The sequence below is a fragment of the Poecile atricapillus genome, chromosome 23, assembly GCF_030490865.1.
Source record: "Poecile atricapillus isolate bPoeAtr1 chromosome 23, bPoeAtr1.hap1, whole genome shotgun sequence".
NCBI lineage: Eukaryota > Metazoa > Chordata > Aves > Passeriformes > Paridae > Poecile > Poecile atricapillus.
Window position 1 is genome coordinate 7,523,287 of NC_081271.1, and position 25,291 is coordinate 7,548,577.

Below are 25,291 nucleotides of genomic sequence, written 5' to 3' on the forward strand. Positions count from 1 at the left end.
GAATTGCATCTGTTTTGGAAAGCATCCGATCGGATGTCTTTTAGGGGTCTTGTTCCGAGCTGTGTCAACAGCCGTGCGCCGCGAGGATCCATTGTTGCGGCTTAGGTCTTGAAGAAACACAAAGATAGGTAGAGGACTGTGGCCCTAAAATTCTCGGGCATCTGTCTTGGCAGTGGCTGGAGTTCGTCATTCCGTCAGCATCTTCTTCCTCCCGGGTTCTGCGAGCTTCATCAGCTCGCCTTCGTTGTCTTCCGGCTCATCTCATTCCGCGTTCTCTCGGTCCTTGTGGCCATTCTTGTGGCCCAGAGTTTTGTCTCCCCGTTGTGTCCCCTCGTCTGTTGTCTTGTGTGTCACGGGTGTCTGGGTGTAGTTGTCCCGGAGCTGCTCTGTCCTGCTGCCCAGCCTGGGTGTAGGTGTAGAAGGCCGAGTCTCAGGCCCCTGTAATTTGAAATTTGTGATGTAGGGTGTAGTTGGAGTCTAGCGGGTGTGCCTAGATGGACACAAGATGTCAGGAGCTGTGAAGTTACCCTGCAGCACTTTGACTTTTGTCTCAGCTTTCTTTCAGATGCACACGGATGAAATCGGTGGCAGAGCGCCCCATCCAGGGTAAGGGGGTTCCCCCGAGAAGGTAAGTCAATGTTTGTCTTTGCAGGGCAACTGGAACCGGTCACTGTGTTACAGGTCTCCTCTTTGCCTTTATTTTTAGGAAGTGAAGCCGGCTAGCAGCAGTCAAGGCGGAGCGGGCGAGGTGAGCATTTACCGGTGGAGGGAAACTGTTGTTGTTGCTGGGCTCTCAGTTTCTGGCGCAAATGCCAAGCGTCCCTTCTTGTTTGCGTGCTTTAGGTGGTCCAGTCACATTTCGCCGAGATCCCCTCCCCAACCAACCGGCCAGCACAGCTGTTTCGCCGCTCCCGTGAGCCCTGCGGAAGCGTTACGGGACCGTGTGATGAAGCCTTGGCCTTTTCCACGTAAAGGGGCCGTGTGGGTGGCCTTCAGGAACGGGCCGAGGGGTTGCCGTGAGTTGGGGATGTCGGGAGGAGGAGCGAGGGTCCCTTTGAGTTTCAGCAATGCCGCATCACTTTGTCTTCTCTTAACTCAGGCGCGCCCTGCGACGACGGCGTCCGGCTCCCGGCGTGGCCGAAGCGTGCGGCCTCAGGACGCGGCCGTTCACAGGAGACCGTGAGTCGCGGAATTGTCGGGTTTTGGCTGATGCCCTGCAAAGATCAGCCGCTGATTTTCTGTTTTATTTATTGTAGCTGACCCAGAAGACAGCAGCCTGGCAGTGGCAGGAACTTCCCAGATGGCGAGGCGCCCTTCCTTGGCGCTCCACGTGGATCCTCCCCGCCGGGCATCCGAGAGCTAAGTCGAAGGCTATGAATTGCAGAGGGGCTGAAAGTGGGGTGCCGGGTCGGGACTCTGGATCTGGGATTTTTAAGTCAGCTTTGGGGATGGGGAGGTCTAGGCTGTGGCCCCTTAGGCCACGTGAAGGGAGAGCCTCACTTTTGTTCACAGTGCTGAGGTGCGCAGGACAGAGCAGTCCCGGGGCGTGTAGTATCACTTGTCCGTCGTGCCTTCTGTGTCTTTTGTGCCTCTCCTGTTGTATGTGCCTCGCCTTATTTCTTCTGGGGGCTTACCGGAAACCCCGGCGTCGCTCGTACCATCTCCGATCTCTGGGCTCTTCAGCCCGATGCCATCGAAGCTTTGCCTCAGGAGCTCGCAGAGGCCTTGGAATTGCATCTGTTTTGGAAAGCATCCGATCGGATGTCTTTTAGGGGTCTTGTTCCGAGCTGTGTCAACAGCCGTGCGCCGCGAGGATCCATTGTTGCGGCTTAGGTCTTGAAGAAACACAAAGATAGGTAGAGGACTGTGGCCCTAAAATTCTCGGGCATCCGTCTTGGCAGTGGCTGGAGTTCGTCATTCCGTCAGCATCTTCTTCCTCCCGGGTTCTGCGAGCTTCATCAGCTCGCCTTCGTTGTCTTCCGGCTCATCTCATTCCGCGTTCTCTCGGTCCTTGTGGCCATTCTTGTGGCCCAGAGTTTTGTCTCCCCGTTGTGTCCCCTCGTCTGTTGTCTTGTGTGTCACGGGTGTCTGGGTGTAGTTGTCCCGGAGCTGCTCTGTCCTGCTGCCCAGCCTGGGTGTAGGTGTAGAAGGCCGAGTCTCAGGCCCCTGTAATTTGAAATTTGTGATGTAGGGTGTAGTTGGAGTCTAGCGGGTGTGCCTAGATGGACACAAGATGTCAGGAGCTGTGAAGTTACCCTGCAGCACTTTGACTTTTGTCTCAGCTTTCTTTCAGATGCACACGGATGAAATCGGTGGCAGAGCGCCCCATCCAGGGTAAGGGGGTTCCCCCGAGAAGGTAAGTCAATGTTTGTCTTTGCAGGGCAACTGGAACCGGTCACTGTGTTACAGGTCTCCTCTTTGCCTTTATTTTTAGGAAGTGAAGCCGGCTAGCAGCAGTCAAGGCGAAGCGGGCGAGGTGAGCATTTAACGGTGGAGGGAAACTGTTGTTGTCGCTGGGCTCTCAGTTTCTGCTGCCAATGCCAAGCGTCCCTTCTTGTTTGCGTGTTTTAGGTGGTCCAGTCACATTTCGCCGAGATCCCCTCCCCAACCAACCGGCCGGCACAGCTGTTTCGCCGCTCCCGTGAGCCCTGCGGAAGCGTTACGGGACCGTGAGATGGAGCCTTTTCCACATAAAGGGGCCGTGTGGGTGGCCTTCAGGAACGGGCCGAGGGGTTGCCGTGAGTTGGGGATGTCGGGAGGAGGAGCGAGGGTCCCTTTGAGTTTCAGCAACGCCGCATCACTTTGTCTTCTCTTAACTCAGGCGCGCCCTGCGACGACGGTGTCCGGCTCCCGGCGTGGCCGAAGCGTGCGGCCTCAGGACGCGGCCGTTCACAGGAGACCGTGAGTCGCGGAATTGTCGGGTTTTGGCCGATGCCCTGCAAAGATCAGCCGCTGATTTTCTGTTTTATTTATTGTAGCTGACCCAGAAGACAGCAGCCTGGCAGTGGCAGGAACTTCCCAGATGGCGAGGCGCCCTTCCTTGGCGCTCCACGTGGATCCTCCCCGCCGGGCATCCGAGAGCTAAGTCGAAGGCTATGAATTGCAGAGGGGCTGAAAGTGGGGTGCCGGGTCGGGACTCTGGATCTGGGATTTTTAAGTCAGCTTTGGGGATGGGGAGGTCTAGGCTGTGGCCCTTTAGGCCACGTGAAGGGAGAGCCTCACTTTTGTTCACAGTGCTGAGGTGCGCAGGACAGAGCAGTCCCGGGGCGTGTAGTATCACTTGTCCGTCGTGCCTTCTGTGTCTTTTGTGCCTCTCCTGTTGTATGTGCCTCGCCTTATTTCTTCTGGGGGCTTACCAGAAACCCCGGCGTCGCTCGTACCATCTCCGATCTCTGGGCTCTTCAGCCCGATGCCATCGAAGCTTTGCCTCAGGAGCTCGCAGAGGCCTTGGAATTGCATCTGTTTTGGAAAGCATCCGATCGGATGTCTTTTAGGGGTCTTGTTCCGAGCTGTGTCAACAGCCGTGCGCCGCGAGGATCCATTGTTGCGGCTTAGGTCTTGAAGAAACACAAAGATAGGTAGAGGACTGTGGCCCTAAAATTCTCGGGCATCTGTCTTGGCAGTGGCTGGAGTTCGTCATTCCGTCAGCATCTTCTTCCTCCCGGGTTCTGCGAGCTTCATCAGCTCGCCTTCGTTGTCTTCCGGCTCATCTCATTCCGCGTTCTCTCGGTCCTTGTGGCCATTCTTGTGGCCCAGAGTTTTGTCTCCCCGTTGTGTCCCCTCGTCTGTTGTCTTGTGTGTCACGGGTGTCTGGGTGTAGTTGTCCCGGAGCTGCTCTGTCCTGCTGCCCAGCCTGGGTGTAGGTGTAGAAGGCCAAGTCTCAGGCCCCTGTAATTTGAAATTTGTGATGTAGGGTGTAGTTGGAGTCTAGCGGGTGTGCCTAGATGGACACAAGATGTCAGGAGCTGTGAAGTTACCCTGCAGCACTTTGACTTTTGTCTCAGCTTTCTTTCAGATGCACACGGATGAAATCGGTGGCAGAGCGCCCCATCCAGGGTAAGGGGGTTCCCCCGAGAAGGTAAGTCAATGTTTGTCTTTGCAGGGCAACTGGAACCGGTCACTGTGTTACAGGTCTCCTCTTTGTCTTTATTTTTAGGAAGTGAAGCCGGCTAGCAGCAGTCAAGGCGAAGCGGGCGAGGTGAGCATTTACTGGTGGAGGGAAACTGTTGTTGTTGCTGGGCTCTCAGTTTCTGCTGCCAATGCCAAGCGTCCCTTCTTGTTTGCGTGCTTTAGGTGGTCCAGTCACATTTCGCCGAGATCCCCTCCCCAACTAACCGGCCGGCACAGCTGTTTCGCCGCTCCCGTGAGCCCTGCGGAAGCGTTACAGGGCCGTGTGATGAAGCCTTGGCCTTTTCCACGTAAAGGGGCCGTGTGGGTGGCCTTCAGGAACGGGCCGAGGGGTTGCCGTGAGTTGGGGATGTTGGGAGGAGGAGCGAGGTCCTGTTCAAGTTTCAGCAATGCCGCATCACTTTGTCTTCTCTTAACTCAGGCGTGCCCTGCGATGACGGCGTCCGGCTCCCGGCGTGGTCGAAACGTGCGGCCTCAGGACGCGGTCGTTCGCAGGAGACCGTGAGTAGCGGAATTGTTGGGTTTTGGCCGTTGCCCTGCAAAGATCAGCCGCTGATTTTCTGTTTTATTTATTGTAGCTGACCGAGAGACGGCAGCCTGGCGATGGCAGGAACTTCCCGGATGGCGAGGCACCCTTCCTTGGCGCTCCACGTGGATCCTCCCCGCCGGGCATTCGAGAGTGAAGTCGAAGGCTATGACCCGCAGCGGGGATGAAAGCGGGGTGCTGGGTTTTGACTCGTGACCCGGGATTTTTGAGTCAGCTTTGGGGGTGTCCAGGCTGTGGCCCCTTAGGCCACGTGAAGGGAGAGCCTCACTTTTGCTCACAGTGCTGAGGTGCGCAGGACAGAGCAGTCCCAGGCCATGTCGTGTCACTTGTCCATTGTGCTTTCTGTGTCTTTTGTGCCTCTTGTGTTGTACGTGCTTCGCCTTATCCCTTCCAGGGGCTCACCAGAAACCCTGGCATCATTCCTCGCATCTCCCATTTCTGGCTTCCTCGGCCAGGCACCATCAAAGCTTTGCCTCGGGTGCTCTCAGGGGCCTTGGCATTGCATCTCTCTTTTAAAAGCATCCGATCGGATGTCTTTTAGAGGTCTTGTTCCGAGCTGTGTCAACAGCCGTGCGCCGCAAGGATCCATTGCTGCAGCTTAGGATTTGAAGAAACGCAAAGATGGGTAGGGGACTTTGGCCCTAAAATTCTTGGGCATCCCTCTTGGCAGTTCGTGGAGTTAATCGTTCCGTCAGCATCTTCTTCCTCCCGGGTTCTGCGAGCTTCATCAGCTCGCCTTCATTCTCACTCGGCTCATCTCGTTCTGCGTTCTCTCGGTCCTTGCGGCCATTCTTGTGGCCCAGAGCTGTGTCTCCCTGTTGTGTCCCTTCGTCTGTTGTCTTGTGTGTCACGGGTGTCTGGGTGTAGGTGTCCCGGAGCTGCTCTGTCCTGCTGCCCAGCCTGGGTGTAGGTGTAAAAGGCCAAGTCCCAGGCCCCTGTAATTTGAAATTTGTAATGTAGGGTGTAGTTGGAGTCTAGCGGGTGTTCCTAGATGGACACAAGGTGGCTGGAGCTGTGAAGTTATCCTTCAGCTCTTTGAGTTTTGTCTTGGCTTTCTAACCATTACATTATTTACTGCTCGATGTGGGGTTCAAAAGAGTAAGAAAAATCTATACTGCTTACGTTGTATTGGTACTTCCTTTGTGTTGGGAAAAAGGACTTTGGGATAAAGGACTTTGTAATGGTGTTGCTTAAGTTCATGTCTCTCAGGGTAGAGGCCTTCATGTAGTTCTAGTCTCTGAGCTTTTTTTGAGGTTTTAATCTACTTGTCCAGTAATGGATTACTTGTATTTATTTCTATTTTATGGCTGGCTATCTATCTATCTATCTATAGTCATTTGTTTATTATAGATGTGTATATTTTCATTTCTATATTATTCATTTAAATGCCATGCCTGTAAGTAAATAAAAAACAAATAGTCCCTTGATTTAAATATTTTTCATACCTATTTCTATCATATTGAACCTCATTTTTTACACACCTAGATATAATACACAACAGATATTAAAATGTATTATATTAGCATCTATCCATACGGTTTTCATACTGAATATTAATCTACTTGTCTAGATTTGGATTACTTGTATTTATTTCTTTTTTCTTTCTCTCTAACTCTCTCTCTCTATATATCTATCTAGCTCCCCTATATTTACTTTTACATGTATATATTTATATATTTCTCTTTCCAATGTTCTGCTTTTGGAAATTTGCATTGCTTTCTCTTTGAAACTCTACCCATTCATTCAGCTAACAGGTCAGAATGACAAAAATATAAAGCCCTGGTGAATCCCGAGTGCAAAATGTGCTCGTCTCTCTGGAACTTAGGCACAGAAATTTCTCTCGGTGCATTTTAGTACCTCATGGATGCACAGATGCGTTTTATACACTCACATTTTACAGGGAAGTAAGAGGTGGAAAAACAAAACCCACTTTCTTAACCCTAAGCCGTTCCTGACATAACAAAACCCTAACGATGGTGTGCACAGAGAGGGGGTTTCTTTCCAAGGGAATTTAGAGAGATCAGTTCCCGTTCCTTGCCAATGCCTACCGTAAAAACCAGAACAGCTCCACAGGTTTTTGGATTCTGCATCCAGCCCTCCCAGGGAATTTCCTGGCAGCTCGGGGTCCCCTCTGGGCAAGGGTACCCGACACGAGCCCTCCCCATTCCCCGCTCACCTTGCTCCTCCAGCGCAGCGCCTGCCTCCCTCTGCCGGGGACCTCGGCGTGCCCCAAGGGACAGGGGAGCCCCCCAGTGCCCACCCCGTCCCCCTCAGCCTTTGCTCCTCACCCCCAAAGAAGGCACAGAACAACTCCAACTGCCCTGGACAGCAGCACCCTGCTTTATTGGAAGCCCTTCTAGGTCTAGACCCCCTCCCAACAAGGAGCTGTGCTGCAACAAGAAAAGGGGTGCCCCGGCTGCGGGCACTTCTGCACCGCTCTGAGCCCAGAAAAACCCAAAATCACCGGAATTCAACCCAAAAAATCCTCAAATCCAAAAATAACCCCGTGAAAATTGGGTAAAATATGAAAAAACGGCAAAAAATCCCATAAAAATCTTGAGTTTTGGGGTCAAACAGCACTGCTACCCCGGCTGCGGGCACTTCTGCACTACTGTGAGTCCAGAAAAACCCAAAATCACCGGAATTTAACCCAAAAATTACCCCAATCCAAAAAAACCCCCGTGAAAATCCCATGAAATACGAAAAAATTGCAAAAAATCCCTGGAAAAATCCTAAAAAAAATCTAGAAAAAATCTCATAAAATACAAGAAAATTCTGTAAAAATCCCCAAATCCCCCAAAACTGTCCCAAAACTGCCCCAAATCCCCTTCAGGATCTTTGGGAACCTCAATTTGTGCCTTTTAGGGATCAGTTTGGGGGATTTGGGAGGTTTTTTGGAGATTTTTGGTTGATTTCAGGGTATTTCAGGGTGATTTTGAGTGATTTTGGGTTATTTCAGTTTGATTTTAGGTGACTTCAGGGTGATTTTGGTTGACTAGGCTGATTTTGGGGTGTTTCAGGCGGATTTCGGGTGACTTCAGTTTGGTTTTGGTGTATTTTAGGCTGATTTTGAGTGATTTTGGTGCATTTCAGGCCAATTTTGGTTGATTTCAGGGTGATTTCTGGTGATTTCAGGCTGTTTTTTTGCTGATTTTGGGGTGCTTGAGACTGATTTTGGGGTGTTTCAGGTTGATTTCAGTTGATTTCAGGGTGATTTTGAGTGATTTTGGGGTGTTTTATGGCAATTTTTGGGTATTTTGGGGTGTTTCAGGCTGATTTTGAGTGATTCTGGGGTACTTCAGGCTGATTTGGGGTTATTTCAGGCTGATTTTGGTTGATTTCAGGGTGGTTTTGGGTGATTTTTGGCTATTTCAGGCTGTTTTTTTGCCGTTTTTTCACCGATTTTTGCTGATTTTGGCTGATTTTGTGCCGATTTCTGGATTTTAGGGCACATTTCTCGAATGCCACCCTGACGTGCGCATCAGGCGCCGTTTCCACCGGGGCTGCGTCTCCTGCCTGGGGTGTCTCATCTTCTGTCCCCAAACCCCCCAAAAGTGCCCCAAATTCCCCCAAAGTGCCCCAAATCTCCTTCAGGATCTTTGGGAACCTCAATTTTGATCCCGGTGATGTTGTCCCTGCCCCGCACCCTGTGATTTCATCACCGGTTTTGTGATGTCATCGTCGGCCCGGTGACGTCATAGTGTTCCCTGTGATGTCACCTTCTCTCCCCATGTGACGTCACGTGTCCCGCCCGGTGACGTCATCCGCACTCCGTGATGTCATCGCCAGCTCGTGACGTCACCGCCCCCTGTGTGATGTCACAAGCCCCCCCGATGTATGACGTCACCACCCCCCCGTGTCTGACATCACCACACGCCTCCATATGATGTCACCACCCCCGTGTATGACGTCACCATGTCCCCCGTGTATGACGTCACGGCGCTGCTGTTGATGGCATCATGGCAGCCCCGTGTATGACGTCACGGCTCTGCCGTCAATGACGTCACGGCTCTGCCGTCGATGACGTCATGGCGCGGCCATCGATGACGTCACTGTGTCCCCTGTCGATGACGTCACAGGAGGAGGACGGCTCCACCTGCCTGCACCACGCGGCCAAGAACGGGAACCTGGAGACGGTGGAGCTGCTGCTGGGAACCGGACAGGTGGACGTCAACGCCCAGGTGAGTGGTCAGTGAGTGACCACTGAGTGTCCACTCACTGTCCTGAGTGTTCTGAGTGAGCCCTGAGTGTGTCCTGAGTGTGTGAGTGTCCACTCTGTGTGTCCCTGCTGGGAACTGGACAGGTGGACGTCAACGCCCAGGTGAGAGGTCAGTGAGTGACCCCTGAGTGTCCACTCACTGTCCTGAGTGACCCCTGAGTGACCCCTGAGTGTCCACTCAGTGTCTGGAGTGTCCTGGCAGTAGTCAGAGGGTCAGGGCTGCTCTGGGGCTGTTTTTGGGCTGTTTAGGGGCTGTTTTTCGGGTGTTTTTTTGGCTGTTTTAGGGCTGTTTTTGGGGTTGTTTTGGGGGTTGTTTTGGGGCTGGTTTTGTGCTGGTTTTGGGTTGTTTTTGGGGTGTTTTGGGGTGATTTTGGGTGTCTGGAGGCGGCGCTGACCCCTGGATGACCCCTCAGGACAACGGCGGCTGCACCCTGATCATTTGGGCGGCCGAGCACAAACACATCGAGGTCATTCGGCGACCCGAGGGGCCGACGTCACCCTGACCGACAACGTGAGTGCACCTGGGGACACCTGGGGGGACCTGAGACACACCTGGGGACCCCTGGACACACCTGGGGACACCTGGACACACCTGGGGACACCTGGGGGGACCTGAGACACACCTGGGGACACCAAAACCACACCTGGGGACAGCTGAGATACACCTGGGGACACCTAGTGACACCAGGGGGCCACCTGGGGACAACTGGGGACACCTGGGGACAGCTGAGACACACCTGGGGACAGCTGAGGAACATCTGGGGAACATCTGAGATACCTGAGACACACCTGGGGACACCTGGAGAACATCTGGGAGACATTTGGGGACACCTGGGGGGACCTGAGACACACCTGGACACACCTGGGGACACCTGGGGACACGCCTGGGGACACCAAAACCACACCTGGGGACACCAAAACCACACCTGGGGACACCTGGGGACACCTGGGGGCCACCTGGGGACACCTGGGGACAGCTGAGACACAGCTGGGGACAGCTGGGGAACATCTGAGATACCTGAGACACACCTGGAGAACATCTGGGAGACATTTGGGGACACCTGGGGACAGCTGGGAAACACCTGGGGACACACCTGGAACCCAGTCTAGAACCCAATCCAGAACAGTCTAGAACTCAATCTAGAACCCAGTCTAGAACGCTCTAGAACCCAGTCCAGAACAATCTAGAACGTGATCTAGAACGCTCTAGAACCCAATCTAGAGCGCTCTAGAACAATCTAGAACGTGATCTAGAACGCTCTAGAACCCAGTCTAGAACACTCTAGAACGTGATCTAGAACGCTCTAGAACCCAATCTAGAACGCTCTAGAACCCAGTCTAGAACAATCTAGAACGTGATCTAGAACGATCTAGAACCGTCTAGAACCCAGTCTAGAACGCTCTAGAACCCAGTCTAGAACAATCTAGAACGTGATCTAGAACGCTCTGGAACCCAGTCTAGAACGCTCTAGAACCCAGTCTAGAACCCGATCTAGAACAATCTAGAACACGTTCTAGAAACACACCTGGAACACACCTGGGGACAGCTGGGGACATCTGGGACACACCTGGGGACACCTGAGATACACCTGGGGATACCTGGGGACACCTTGGGGACACACCTGGGGACACCTGGGGGCCCCTGAGATACACCTGGGACACACCTGGGGACACCTGGGGACACCTGAGATATACCTGGAGACACCTGGGGGTACCTGGGACACACCTGGGATGGAGAATATACATCTGGAACTCACCTGGGGGGACCTGGGGACATCTGGGGACACCTGGGCACACCTGGGATAGAAGGAACACACCTTATTGGGTTTTGTTTATTGGATGTAGGAGTTCAGATGGGGTAGGGTTGGTTTGTTTAGCCGAGTTTGGGGTGTTAATTAGGTGGCTTTTGTTAGATGCAGTTTTCAATTTTTGAAAGTTTTTTTTATTGAGTGGTTTTAAGGTGATTTTTAGTAATTGATGGTATAATTTTATTTTGTTTGTAGTTGGTGTATAAAAACGTATATGTTCTATTTATTTAATGTTGTCTTTTTTAGTTTAGGTGTTGATGATAAGTTTGGATTTCTTTCTGTAGTGTGTTTCTTATTAGTTTTACTTCTGGGGACACAGGCATTTGTATGGTGGATTTTTAGAGGTATATTTTTGGGGGTGATTTTTTTAACATTTTAGTAGTTTAGATCGATTTTTTATGTTTTTCATTAGGTATTATTTTTTTTATTGAGTATTGTAATTATGTATTAGTATAAAGGTAGAGCTTTGGGGTTTTTTTAACTATTGTTTAGGGTTAGTTGAATGGTTTTGAGTTCAGTGTGTTGGTCTCATTATTTTTTAATAGTTGGTGTGATTTGTTGTGTGGAGTTCAATAGGGTTGCTTTTTATTTACGTTTAACTTTGCTGATGTGATAAGAACTGTTAGTGACAGAGCATAGCATCTGTTTTTGCCGGTAGTGGGTTGTACGGTGTGGGTTTTGTTTGTGTTACCTGTTTTGGGTTTTTTTTTGTTAATGAGATTAAAGTTTTTATTTTGGGGTTGTGATTAAATTAAAAATTTTAGGGCAATTTAGATTTTTGACACGGATGCACTGTGATGAGAGTACATTAGTTGTTTTATGTGGTATTGGTGGTTTAGATAGGGGGAATATTTGTTTTGAAAATTTGTTTTGGTATTGTTAGTTGAAGTGTTTGGATGAGTTGTGTTTCAGTGTTGAATCTTTTTGAGGGGATTCAGATTTTTTCTAGGTTAAGATTTTTTTTCCCTTAGTTGGTGGAGGTACTGTGATTTTATTGATGACATTGATGGGAATTTGATGCTGTTTGTTTTTTGGTTATTTTATTTTTAGGAATTTGATTTTTGCAGTAGGCCTGGAAGAATTCACTTTATTTCAAAACATACTAGTTTAATGATATAAAGGTTTCCATATTAACTTCTCAGTGTCTTAGATTTTTTTTCTTATTTAGTTTTTCCAGAATTTATTGATAATTTAGCAATCAAGCAGGGATGGCACCCCGTTCTTGAAAAGATGGCTATGGAAAAACCTGCGTCTAACAACACATACCTGAAGGACGGCAACAATTTTGCCGTTATTACAGGGCCAAATTCGAGTGGCAAATCAACATCGGCATGGAATGCCGGAGGAGAGGAGTTTCTGGTGGGCTCCCAGTGACATCTGATGGAGTGACTTTGTCTCTTTATGGACTTTTAGATTTGGGTTCTTTTTCCCTTTGAACTGAAGATTGATGAGAGGGAGCATGGTTTTCTCTCGTTCGGTCTCAGTTGTTTATTTTTTCTTATCAGCATTACAAGGTACAAGGAGCTATGTACACTATGATAGAAAAGGGGTAAAATGGCTAACAAAGATCTTCTTCAAGGTCTTTTATATGTCCATTTACCCAATTAACAGGTGCCAACTAAATTATTTTTCTTAGTGACCCAATGACCCAACACCTGTGTGCTGCACTCTGACATTTTCTACCCAATCACCTACTACTACCCAAACATCCCTAGGAGACGAACATGAAGAAGAAAGAAGAAGGACAAGAGACAACACCCTAAATCCTCCATCTTGTCTCCTGTTCTCTAAACTACTTTTTCACCCAGTGATTTAAGAAACTTTCTAATCTACACATTTACACTTTTCCTATCTAACTTTAACATTTGTTTTCATGTGTCACCATGAAAACATGCACATGAATTTCATATTATATGAAATTCAGTGTTTCCTTGAATCCTAGAACTAAATATAAAAAACAAGGGCACACAGTCTGTATCTCAGACTCCAACATCTGCCCCTCTCTTTTTAAAAAAAAACCAAAAAAACAATAAAGAAAATCAACCTAAATCTTTTATTGGATTACTTTTCAAGAAGGGTTATTTTTCCTTCACTCGTGTTTTAACAAATGAGGCTTTACAATATCAATTTTCCCACTTTTTCACACGAAACCCAAAGTTCATCGCTCTGTCATGCGGGATCAAAGGTGTTCAGCCGTCAACTGCGGTCTCGATACGGTTCACATCGGCGTGCTCGCTCTTCTGCTCTTTGGGCCATCTGTTTGTCTCTGCAGCTGATGAGTTTCCAGGTTCTTCTCTAGGAAGTTACTTCTGCTTTAAACCTGTGAATACACAAACATACACTTTCCTCCAAATTATTAATTGAAATGAATTTTTTAATCTTTTTGCTTCTGAACTTTTGACCAGAAGCAAAGAATTCTCTCTCAACTTTGCTTGAGTCTTGTTAGAACAATACCTGATAATTGATGGAACTGGCTTAGTAAAACACTTGTTTAAAAAGGACCGTTCAAGAATTATTTGCAATAGATATAAGATCTTTACACTTTTTCCAAAAATTTAAGATTTATAAGGTTTTTATACTTCTGAGGCATAGCCTTGGTTCCCCCCCTTTTTTTGTAATTAAGTAAGGTATTTGTTTTTTTTGTTATGACAATGAAAAACCATCAAATTAAAACACTTGCACATGTATACACATATAGGAAATAACACTTTTACAGAAATCAAAAACTTATTAAGAAGATTCATAATTAATATTATGCAATATTAAACTTATCTGAATAATCTGTAATATGAATTACTAAATATACTAAATATATACTCTCATCCCAGAGTCTGTCACTGCTGATAAATCAACGGAAGATTGGAAAATCATGTCCGGATAACAATTCTCCAAGCCCGCTGTAAAATCCAGCTGCTATATTAATTCACTAATTGCCAAGTCCAATTGACCTGAGTATTGTTTTGATGCAGAAAACTTCTGGGTTTATTGCTAAATTCTCTATCTAGGTAAAGTCAAGGCTTGGCCAGAGCCTAACATTTAAACTGGAAAGATGTCTCTGAAGTCATTTTCAAAGCAAGGGGTTTAAAAATAGCAGCTATAAGATGCTTAAAACACAGCAAACTTTTAAAAGGCATTTGTATAAAACAATGATCAGATGTCTTAGGTAATTGACTAATTAAACCATTCAGTAGTTAATTTAATCTGAAGTTTCTTTCATAACCCTTGACTTTCAACCATGACACATTTTCTTAGAATTCTGGAAACTAAAATAATAAAGCTACATTGGATTAGGTAAATGCAAATCTTCTTAAACAAGGAAAAGAGTAAAAACCAAGACAACAAAACTCTGTATAGAAGCAGCTGCATAACTTATTTACCAAGATGCATCTGTAGTGAGAAAACAAAAAAATCTCAAATGACACGTGTCTAAAAGGTAATTACACAAAGATATATTAAAATATGTATAAAGCTGCCTGTAAATACAATGACACTTTATACATAATGCTCATCATAGAAATCTATAAATTTACATTATAGAATGAATATGTCATCAGTGAGTGTCTGAGGAAATCAAGATAATAAATTTAAAATATTCACGTCTTAGTGACTAAAAATGAATTAAAGTGAAAAACTTGAAAATTTTTTGTAAATAACAATCACTAAGTTTTTTATGCAACTTTTAGAACACTAAAACTGTATAACAAACAATAGAACTTCTAATGAAATCACGGGTGTCACAAATTGCATTCACCTCTATTCTTAAGCAGGTGTTCACCAGTGTTCTGTCACCACTGTTTCAGTTGTAATTATCTTCATCTCTATAGGAAAATAACTATGCATTTTAAACAAATGTCTTCAATAAAACATAAAGAAATTTAAATTTTAACTTGTTAAAAAATAATTATGATAAAAGGAAGTAACAAAACTTAACGTCAAAAAATACTAAAGTTATAACTTAAGTAAAAAACACTCAAACTTAAACATAGTGAAATTTAACTTTGCTTAATCTTATTAACACAATCTATATTAGATGAAAACACAACTTAATCTTACTCTGTTATTATAAAAAAAGGCAATTAAAAGTTTGGTATACACTTCTTTGAACACAATATAACAGGAATATTGATTCACTATAGAGATTATAGGGATGCAACAAATTTATCACCATTCTATGTTATCTGGTTTTGAGAATAACTTATAATAACTGCACATGTTATTAAAAATACCATTCGTAACAAGAATTTGCTTGGTATATGCTTAAATTTGTTAGGATTTTTAGAATTCAGTTTTACTAGAGAAAAAATACAACACCACAGATTTGGTAATTTGCGATTCAGCTTTTGTAGTACTTTTCAGAAACATTAAGTTTAACTTTTTTATCTAAAATCTAAAATCCAAATTGGTATATATGCTGTTATACAGGTTTGGTTTTGGCTTTTTTTTTTTATAACAAAAGGACTCACATTAAAATTTCTTTATTAAAATTGTAAAAAAAATACCAAGCAAATGGGTAATATATGGTAAATATAATTTTGAGATTACTGAAAACTGTATTGAATTAAATCTACAATACACTTATTCAAATGAAAGGTTAAAAATGAAAGAAACCTGTCATTAAATCCTTTTTCTGTAGGATAAATCATATGATTTTTCAACTTAATTTTAAAGAAATGCATCTTGTAGAAACTGACTGTAACTACAGTAATACTGCTTGATCACTCTATATCATACAATACTACATTATCAGTAGATGTATAGAGAAGATAACATTTTCAAAACTTTCATGTATTACAAATACTGAAACAGAAGAAAAATCTTTTAAATTTCTTGGGATGCATAAATATAATTTTCTATGTTATTCTGTAAAAACAAAACCAACAGATATCATTAGAAATACAACATCTATATGTATTCTATTATGCAACATTTTTAAACTTTTTGATCCATTTTTGAAGGCACTTCAATAAGGGCTTCTTTCTGAAGCTTGTGACTGCTATAATTTGCAGATAAGCCAGTAATGCATCTTACAATGCTTTTGATTTTTACTTTTCGGCTATTTTTCTGAAACCATTCCAGAGATGCTGGAGTTTGTATTGACATGTCCCGTAACCCTGAGTCCATGTCTCTGGGAGGATTTGTAGAGTGAAAGAACTGTGCATTAGCACGGCTGTGCTCAAAAGACTCTTGGCTTTGTGTGGTATCCAGCGAATCAATCTGCTGTGGTGAAGCTGTTGTTTTTTCCAGCTGTTGTTGCTCTGCTGCAGCTGTATTGCAAAGCCAATTCAATTTTAAAAGTGCCGCCGCAGCGCTCGGTGCACGCCGAGGCTCGGTTTCTCCACCCGCCTGTGCCCCGGCTCCGGGCTGGGCACGGAGGGACGGGACCACGCCTCCCCGTGACGTCACGGGCGCCCCTGATGAGGGCTGGCCTGGGGGCGGTGTCGCAGGCGGGGTCTGGAGCTGCTGCTGTGGTTGCGTCACTGCTGACGTCACGTTGACTGACAGCTGTGGCTCAAAGCCCACCCCTGGCAGGCGGGGCGCGGGGGCCGCTGTGCCCGTGGAGGTCCCGGACCGCTCTGGCTCGGGCCGAACCCTCCCGTACCCTCCCAGGGGGGACAGGGCTGTCCACTCCACTCCCTTAGGGCCGGAAAGGGGCTCGGCTGCCGGCACGCAGGCGGCCAAGGAAATTTCCCCTCCCTGTTCTGCCGGCACCGGCATACCGGGCGCTGGAACAGTTTCAAGAGAACTCAGACGCTCTTGCACAAGCTCTAAGACCTCTTTTTGCAAATTCTGTCCGCATTTTTGAATCGCCTCCTCGTCTCGGTATAGTTGTTTGTCTGGGCTTCCAACAGGCTTACACATTCTCTTTGCTAAGGTAGATTTCCGGGAGGCTGACACAGACTTTACAGCGTGCGGTAACGAGCATTCCGCATCTGACTGAAACAAACCCTTCTGTTTTTCTGGACCCATCGTGTCCCTTGCCTGAGTTTCAGAGTCCCATTTACTGGCGATGACTTCATAAGTCACTGCAGAAGCCGTTAGAAGTTCAGCCGCTACCTCGTCTCTAAGAGTGGTTTTTTCATATACTCTGACGTTTATCTTCTCCCATAGGCTTGGGGTAAAAATATTTTCTGAATCCACGTTAGGGAATTCTACCCGTACCCAGGATAGAAGGCTTTTAAACTGATCCGTGCAAACAGAGAGCGGGTGCTCCTTTACCATAGCTTCCAAGGTAGCCGAAACCTCCCCCTCAGGTTTGGACACGTTTCCCATATTTTTGCTCCCTTTTGATGGCTTACCTGACCTCAGGGTCAGCTTTGTCTCATCTCCTCTATCCGTGATCCCTTCCACAGCTCACAGACATCCGGCTTGGCTTGTCCGCTCTCACCGGCGCCGGGATTACCGAGATCTTCTTTTTCCCCTTTCCAGGGAGTTTTCCAGCTTCCTGCTGTCTTCGCTTTTTTCTTTTTTTTTTTTTTTTTTTAAAACAGGAGCCTTCAGTTCAAAGTGCCCCAAGTTTGGGAGCCACTTGTCTCTTTATGGCCTTTTTGATTTGGGTTCTTTTTCCCTTTGAACTGAAGACTGATGAGAGGGAGCATGGTTTTCTCTCGTTCGGTCTCAGTTGTTTATTTTTTCTTATCAGCATTACAAGGTACAAGGAGCTATGTACACTATGATAGAAAAGGGGTAAAATGGCTAACAAAGATCTTCTTCAAGGTCTTTTATATGTCCATTTACCCAATTAACAGGTGCCAACTAAATTATTTTTCTTAGTGACCCAATGACCCAACACCTGTGTGCTGCACTCTGACATTTTCTACCCAATCACCTACTACTACCAAAACACCCCTAGGAGAAGAACATGAAGAAGAAAGAAGAAGGACAAGAGACAACACCCTAAATCCTCCATCTTGTCTCCTGTTCTCTAAACTACTTTTTCACCCAGTGATTTAAGAAACTTTCTAATCTACACATTTACACTTTTCCTATCTAACTTTAACATTTGTTTTCATGTGTCACCATGAAAACATGCACATGAATTTCATATTATATGAAATTCAGTGTTTCCTTGAATCCTAGAACTAAATATTAAAAACAAGGGCACACAGTCTGTATCTCAGACTCCAACATGACGGTGAGAGCATCTCATAGGGTCTGGGGGAGCACCAGGATGCACTTGGACCTGGAGCATTGCTCAGAGGAGGTGGTGAGGGACAAAGCTTTTTGCCAGGAAACAGCAGCTGAACAGGTGAGCCAGTGTGGATTTGCAGGGCTGATCTTTCTGCTTTTCCCTTTTGATTCCATCTTGGCAGTCCCTCCTCAGTGCCCTCAATCTGTCACAAGAGTTCCAAAAAAAAAAAAAAGGCTGAGCAAACAGTGAAAATAAGGGGTACAGGTACGGTAGAATACAGTTGTACCCCACCCCCAACCCTAAACAGCAGCCCTAACAGCGCTCCCATTTCCCTGAGGCAGCTGCAGGCCGGAATCCTAAAGCAGCAGAGTGCCAGAACCCCGAGAGGTGCAGGCAGTACACCGTGTTCTAGGGCCAGTTGAGAAGAGATAGTGGCCACGTAGGTCCCGCTTGTGTGGGATAACCAGGGGTTTCCAGCCCCGGCCCACCCCGGGGTCCCCGTTCATCCGCAACCGGGGAGGCTCCCAAACCTCATCAAGGCGTCGGTTCGTTCGGATCCACAGCAATACCGCTTGAAGAGTTTCGCTCCGCAAGCCTCAGCATCCCAGCGGGGCTGAAGCATGCGGGCGAAGGACCCAGCCATTGTCAGGAGACCGTGAGTGTTGGGTTTTCACAGATGTGCTGCTAAGATCTCGCACTGATATTTGGTTTTCTTTATTCTACCTGTCCAAGAGACAACAGCCTGCCAGAAACGTGCCAGACGGTGAGGCGGCCTTCCCTTGTGCCCCACGTGGCTTCTCGTCCCCACGCATATGAGAGCTAAGTCGAAGTCCAAGACCTACAGAGGGGCATGAAAGCGGTGTGCCAGGTAAGCACTCGTGCCCAAGGATTTTTGAGTCAGCTTTGGAGATGTGGAGGTCCAAGCTGTGGCCCCTTAGGCCACCTCAAGGGAAAGCCTCACTTTGGCTCACAGTGCTGAGGTGCGCAGGACAGAGCAACCCCGGGGTGTGTCGCGTCACTTTTCTACCGTGCCTTCCGTGCCTTTCGTACCTCTCGTGTCGTACGTGCCTCGCCTTATCCCTTCCAGGGGTTTATCAGAAACCCCGGTATCTCTCTTAACATCTCTGATCTCTCTGAGAAGAACATGCAGAAGAAAGAAAAAGGGACAAGAGACAACACCCTAAATCCTCCATCTTGTCTCCTGTTCTCTAAACTTTTTCACCCAGTGATTTAAAAAAACTTTCTAATCTATACCCTTACACTTTTAGCTTTTTCTATCTAACTTTAACATTTGTTTTCATGTATCACCATGAAAACATGCTCATGAATTTCACATTATATGAAATTCAATGTTTTTCTGGATCTTATAACTAAGTATCAGAAACAAGGGTACGCACTCTGTATTCCAGACTCCAACATTTGCCCCACTCCTTAAAAAAAGAAAAAAAAAAAAAATCAACCCAAACCTTTTCTTTGATTAATTTTCACTCAGGGTTATTTTTCCTTCTCTCAAGCCCTATGCCCCAACAACAGAACTGCTGCTCTGTTCTACAGAGCGCTCTGCCTCCAGTTTTGAACATCAGTTAACTAACCACTCAAAGCTAGAGAAATAGATCTAGGTTGCTAACTTAACCGGTAGCTTAATTTGTCTAATTGCTTTAAAGTTTCTGCTGAAACTACTTGAATTGAAAGCTGAGTTGTTATAAATATCTATCTGAAATTTCATGAGTCAAACTCTTCACAATCAAGTGTGACTAAGATTGATATAAGGTTACACTAAGATGTTGCCTCTTTATATAGAACATGCTAAATAAAAAGAAAAATTGAATATTATACAAAAATCTATTTTCACTGAGATAAGGTACACTTTCTTTTGAGTTAACTAAAAGAAGCGACGCAGGTGAAATCGCATCACAAAGCGATCAACAAAATGATACAGCTCAAGGGCGATACCTGATTCACCTTCATCTTCAAGGACTTTATCTCTCATGCAGGATTCTGAATCTTGACACAGTTCACACCACGCTTTAACAAATGAGGCCTTACAATATCGATTTTCCTACTCTTTCACACGAAACCCAAAGTTCATCGCTCTCGCGCGCGGGATCAAAGGCGTTCGGCCGTCAACTGCGGTCTCGATACGGTTCACATCGGCGTGCTCGCTCTTCTGCTCTTTGGGCCGTCTGCTCGTCTCTGCAGCTGATGAGTTTCCATGGTTCTTCGCTAGGAAGTTACTTCTGCTTTGAACCTGTCAATACACAAAGATACACTTTACTCCAAATTACTAATTGAAATTAATTTTTAATCTTCTCGCTTCTGAACCTTTGACAGGAACCAAAGAATTCTCTCTCAACTTTGCTTGAGTACTGTAGAAGAATACCTGATAATTGATGGAACTGGCTTTGTGAAAGACTCGTTTAAAAAGGACCGTTCAAGAATTATTCGCAATAGATATACAATCTTGGCGTTTTTTCCAAAATCTAAAATACATACATAGTGTTTCCACGCTTCTGAACTGCAGCCTGTTTCCTCCCCCTCTCTTGTAAACAAAGGTCAAATATCCACTGTCTTGTTCTGACAGTGAAAAACCATCAAAGTAAAACACATGCATATGTATACATATAGGAAATAATACTTTTACAGCAATCAAAAACTGATTAAGACGGTGCATAATTAATATTATGCGATATTAAACTTATCTATATAATATGTAATATGAATTACTGAATGTACTAAATATATACTCTCATCCCAGAGTCTGCCACTGCTGATAAATCAACGGAAGATTGGAAAATCATGTCTGGATAACAATTTTCCAAGCCCACGGTAAAAATCCAGCTGCTATATTAATTCACTAATTGCCAAGTCCAATTGACCTGAGTATTGTTTTGATGCAGAAAACTTCTGGCTTTGTCAATTCTCTATCCAGGTAAAGTCAAGGCCTGGCCCAGCGCGTCAGGCGCAGACAACGAGGCGTTCAGGGAACTAGCGGCGAGCCCTTTCCGCCCCTACCCTCTCACCCAGGGGCAACAGCGCCGGGTATCGGACAAACCTCTGTCAAGCAGCAGCAGCCGAGCAGATGAACCGGTGCATGGATTTGCAGGGGGGAACTGGATTTGCAGGGGGGATCTTTCTCCTTTTTTCCTTTTGATTTCATCTTCCTAGTCCCTCCAAAGCGTCCCTAGAAAAAATGGGGATGATGAGGACGAAAGTAGTTGAAACTGAGGGAAGCAACTCTGTTGGGGAGGGTGAAACAGGGAAACGTTATGAATGTGATTGTTTGTCAGAAGATTCTGAAAATATGAAGGCTAGAATCAAAGTAGAAATGAAAGCCTGCTCTGAGTCCTAGGATACTGAGTGCCGGTTAACCAAAGAACAATAGCCTAGCCAGTTGAACGAGAATCCCTGCTGACAAAACAATGTCCTTCTGCTGATTGAGAAGTCCAAAGGTAAAGAAGCAAGGAAAGAACTTGTAAAGCTTTGTAGAGTCTAAAGTGCAGCACTGTATGTTAATATAGGGAAGCGCATAGGCCGTATGTAAACTCTTTAGTGGCCGTGTCTCATGATGATCGGTTACTAAGAATTAGAATATTCACGATAGAAAAAGATATATTGGATTGTAACAAGAACTTTGCTCTCAACTCTTACCCCTGTCTCAGCTCCCCTCTCCCCCGCTCTTACCTCTGAACCCCGCTCCCTCACCTCCTTCCCGTCTAGCCCTCTCCCCCACTCTTAACTCTCAGCCCCCTCTCCCTGGTCCTACCCCACTAGTCTTCCCTGCTCTCTACCTCTGGTTTTTCCCTCTTTCCCTCTATTGCTCTCTTATTCCCTCCCTCCCCTTTCCCAACCTCTCCTCCCCTGCTCTTACCCGTTCTCTCTCCCCTTCCCCGGACCACGCGGACGCCGAGGCCGGCGGCGGACACGGATCTCCCCTCTTTTTACCCTTATAATAAATTGCTTATACTTGAACAGCTTGACCCCGGAGAAGTCTCTCACCGCGAGTGAGCGTTTTTACACACCAATACCTGGCGCCCGCACGTTTACGAGCCATCCCACGACTCCTCCATCGGTGAGACACTGCTCCATCATCACTGGCAACTACGAAGACAGGTTTTTTCACCCTTTAAGGCCGTCTAGAGTGCAGTTTATGCGGCTGATCACCATAACACCGTAACTCTCTTTCCACTGTTCCGCGGCACCCTCGGGCACTGGCCGGCCGTCGCTCAGCAGCGTCGGCTCCGGAGCTCTAGAGGTATCCGCCGCGTGGCTTTTTCGGGGCGCACGTTCCGAACGGCGTCCGCACCCCTGGTTTCCGCAGGGCCCCGCGGCACCGAGAAGGGTGGCAAAGCCACGCCTCTTCTGTGCTACACGGGACATCCCCTGCGTGGTTTCTTCGGGGTGAAGGTTGCCAAGCAGCGTCTGAACCCCTGGTTTCCGTGGAGCCCCCGAGCTCAGGGGGGCGTTGCGAGGCGACGTCTCACCTGGGCTAGGTGGGCAAAGCCTCTACGTGGTCGAGCGAGGGGCAGACGCTGTCACAGCATCTACACCCCGAACTCTCTAAAAGTTTTTCCGCTGCAGCGTCCACACTGTAGTTTTTAGACGACTCTGCAGCGTGGTTATGTGCGAGTATTACTAAGTGACACCCGAGAACAGACGGGAGGTGCCTGGCCAGCACCCATCACCCGAGCTCTGAGAGACGAGCCGACATCATTAAAATAAGAGGTGAGTCACAAACCAGTCTATCACGGGTCAAAACTATTCAACCCCAGAAAAAAAGCTGTATAAGCAACTAAAATTCTCACTAAAAGCCGGCCAAAGTAAATTGCCTAAACAAGAACTAAAAACCCTCCTAACCTGGACTCTAGTTAATTTCCCAAACGCAAAACACTCAGAATTTTTTACTAGAGATTTTTGGGACACAGTTGGTAATAAGCTTTTTAATAACATCTCTCGCCGAACTGTGGCGGCCGCTAAGCTCCTCCCAGCCTGCAGAGCACTCGTAGAAATGCGTGCTGCCAATACACAACGCGTGACGAGCCCCCCGTACCCCCGCAACCCCCGTATCTCCTACCCCTCCCCCCGACCACGCGGCCCCCGCATCCTCTGTCCCCGCCGGCCCCCCTCCTTTCCTGCCCACTGAAACCGGCGCGCCCCCGACCACGCGGCCCCCGTTCCCCCTACCCCAGTTCCGGCACGCTCCGTTCCCACCCCTCCCACCGCCCGCCCGCTTTTGCCTCCCTCCTGCCGTCCCAGCTACCCCCGATGTTGCGGTCCCGCCCCGTTCCACCGTCCCTGCAGTTATGGGCTCCGGCGGCGCGGTCCCCGCGGCCCCGCCTTCCCCCGCCGACACCGTGGTTCCCGGCTCCACCACCCCGCCCACCCTCGGCATCGCCGTTCCCGCAGCTCAGCTCCCCTACACCCCCTCTGTGCCGCCCGCGCCGCCTTGCCGCCCCACAGGCTCCGCTTTCCCGGCACCCGTGGGGCCGCCGGCCCCGCCGCCGCCGCCGCCGTCCGGCGACACCGATCCGAGCGGTGCGGCCCGGGCCGATCCGAAACTCCCGCTGCCGTACACCACTCCCCCATGCTGCCCTGCGGCGCTGACGCCATCCACGCATGCGCAATCACAGCTTTTATCGCCGAGGCTCCTGCCGCCATCCCCGCGCCCCCCGTGCCTCCCCCCCCGTGCCAGCCTGTCAAACCGCGGAGGGGGAGAGAAATGCCCACTTCTAAAACACCAGAACAAGTCCAAAAATACCAGCGTCACGCAGTTTCAAATCAGCGAGTGCAAAATTTCCAAAGGAATCCAATTGCAAAATACCAGAATACGGGGTTCCAAAATTCCAAAATGATTCAGTTTCAAAATAGTAAACTAGTGAGTTCCAAAATATGAAAAGCACCCAATTTCAAAATATCAAATTGCAAAACACCAGTTCTCAGATGTCTTACACCGGCAGGATTCCCAAACCCAAATGAACGCAATTATTGTCAAAACGGGATCTGCGCTACCAAAACGGCTATTTTCTTCCCTGAAAAGCTTTCCCTGGTGATCATCAATACACGTAGTTATTTTGATCATTTAGCCGGGCGTAATAGAAATTTTACTTTAAAACCCAACATTTGTAGCGGTCCTCAGCTCGTGTCCATGACCCGCAGCATCCGGGCGGGACCGCCAGGGCCGGGATCGAAGCGCAGAGCGAGCCCGGGCCCCGCGGCTGTGTGGGGAAAGACCGAGCGGCGAGCAAAGGGAGCATTTATAAACTATATCGATATTTCACTGAAATTCAGGGCAGAGCAGTGACGGGGGCGCTCGGGGTCGGCCAGGATTAGCCCTAAACGAGCCGGGCAAACCCGCGACCGCTCAAGGGAAGCGGAAGTCAGTAACCGGTAATCGCCTAGGACCCTGTGAGGAATTTCCTCCGTAATCACAAACCCAGCACGCAGGGGATTTATGCGGCAGAATCCCAATTTCGGCCACGGCACCCGGAGGAGGAGACCGGTTCTCTATCGCGGAAATGAAAGCCCAGCACCCCGGCGTTTCGGGGACGGACAGCGGGACACGTAAGGGAGGGAACGATCGGCAGCACGTTTCTGCGCCTCATCCCCAACCCCCCCCCCCCCACTCCAAGGCGCTGCAGCCTCAGGCGTGACCGGTGAGGACGAGAAGGGAGCAGCTCCCGGCAGAGGCAGTTTTGAGAGGCTTACCCGGGCAAGGCTCGCGCAGGGAGCCGCCGGAGGGGCCAGCGGGGGCATCCCGGGAGTTCCTCCGGGAACGAGGGTCACGGCACCCAGCAGGGACCGGGGGATCAGGCGGTTTCACCCGGGCGGGGAGCGTCACTTTAAGATAAAGCCAAGAGAAAAGCCCGTCCTGCCGAGCAGGGTCACCCGAGCGGGCGGGGCAGCACGCACATTCCCGGCGGGGGGGGGGGGGCGGCAGTTTTCAGCTTTCGTCTTCTACCTCGCCACTCCATCTCCACAGCCCCAAAGAAGGGATGGGTTATCAGGAAAAAAGGCGTTTAAGCTGAGGGAAAAAGCTTCCTTTTCCCCAATCGCCTGTGTTTGAATTGAAGAGAAATCCACTTCCCCTGCAATTTTGATAGTCTCAATTGTTGGTAACTCTGCCTTTTCTGTGCTGTTAGAGATATTAATTGATAGAAAATGCCCATTTTCTATTTTTTTCCACTTTAAGTGGAAAGGGAAAGCAGCGATGATGCTTTTTTATGGGTCTGAATTAACCGAAAAATGCCCCCTTTTCAATCACCAGAAAGATTTAAAGTGAGGAAAACCACTCTTTTTCCCAATATTTGACGGGTTTAAATTAAAGGGGAGAAGCCATTTATTTACCACTGTATCTGTTTAAGTGGAGGTAGCTGCCCCATTTGCTCATTTTTAGCGTTGCCTTTTCCAGCATGTCCTGGGGTGACTTTATGATACCGGTATCCCCAATCGTCTGGTTTATGTTA

At 47.8% G+C, this 25,291-nt stretch overlaps 3 long non-coding RNA genes across 3 annotated transcripts; 2 read left to right on the plus strand and 1 right to left on the minus strand.

Moving 5' to 3' along the window:
• Positions 1-847: 847 nt before the first annotated feature.
• Positions 848-2,404, plus strand: LOC131587843 (uncharacterized). The gene is made up of 3 exons (XR_009279445.1): positions 848-1,016; positions 1,100-1,179; positions 1,257-2,404. It is a non-coding gene; the product is annotated as an uncharacterized LOC131587843 (long non-coding RNA).
• Positions 2,405-2,439: 35 nt separating this feature from the next.
• Positions 2,440-3,168, plus strand: LOC131587844 (uncharacterized). The gene is made up of 4 exons (XR_009279446.1): positions 2,440-2,476; positions 2,572-2,738; positions 2,822-2,901; positions 2,979-3,168. It is a non-coding gene; the product is annotated as an uncharacterized LOC131587844 (long non-coding RNA).
• A 16,620-nt stretch (positions 3,169-19,788) lies between these two features.
• Positions 19,789-22,472, minus strand: LOC131587754 (uncharacterized). Its single transcript, XR_009279417.1, has 3 exons — positions 21,857-22,472; positions 20,884-21,012; positions 19,789-20,079 (listed from the first exon to the last, which is right to left on the minus strand). It is a non-coding gene; the product is annotated as an uncharacterized LOC131587754 (long non-coding RNA).
• Between the last annotated feature and the right edge of the window lie 2,819 nt (positions 22,473-25,291).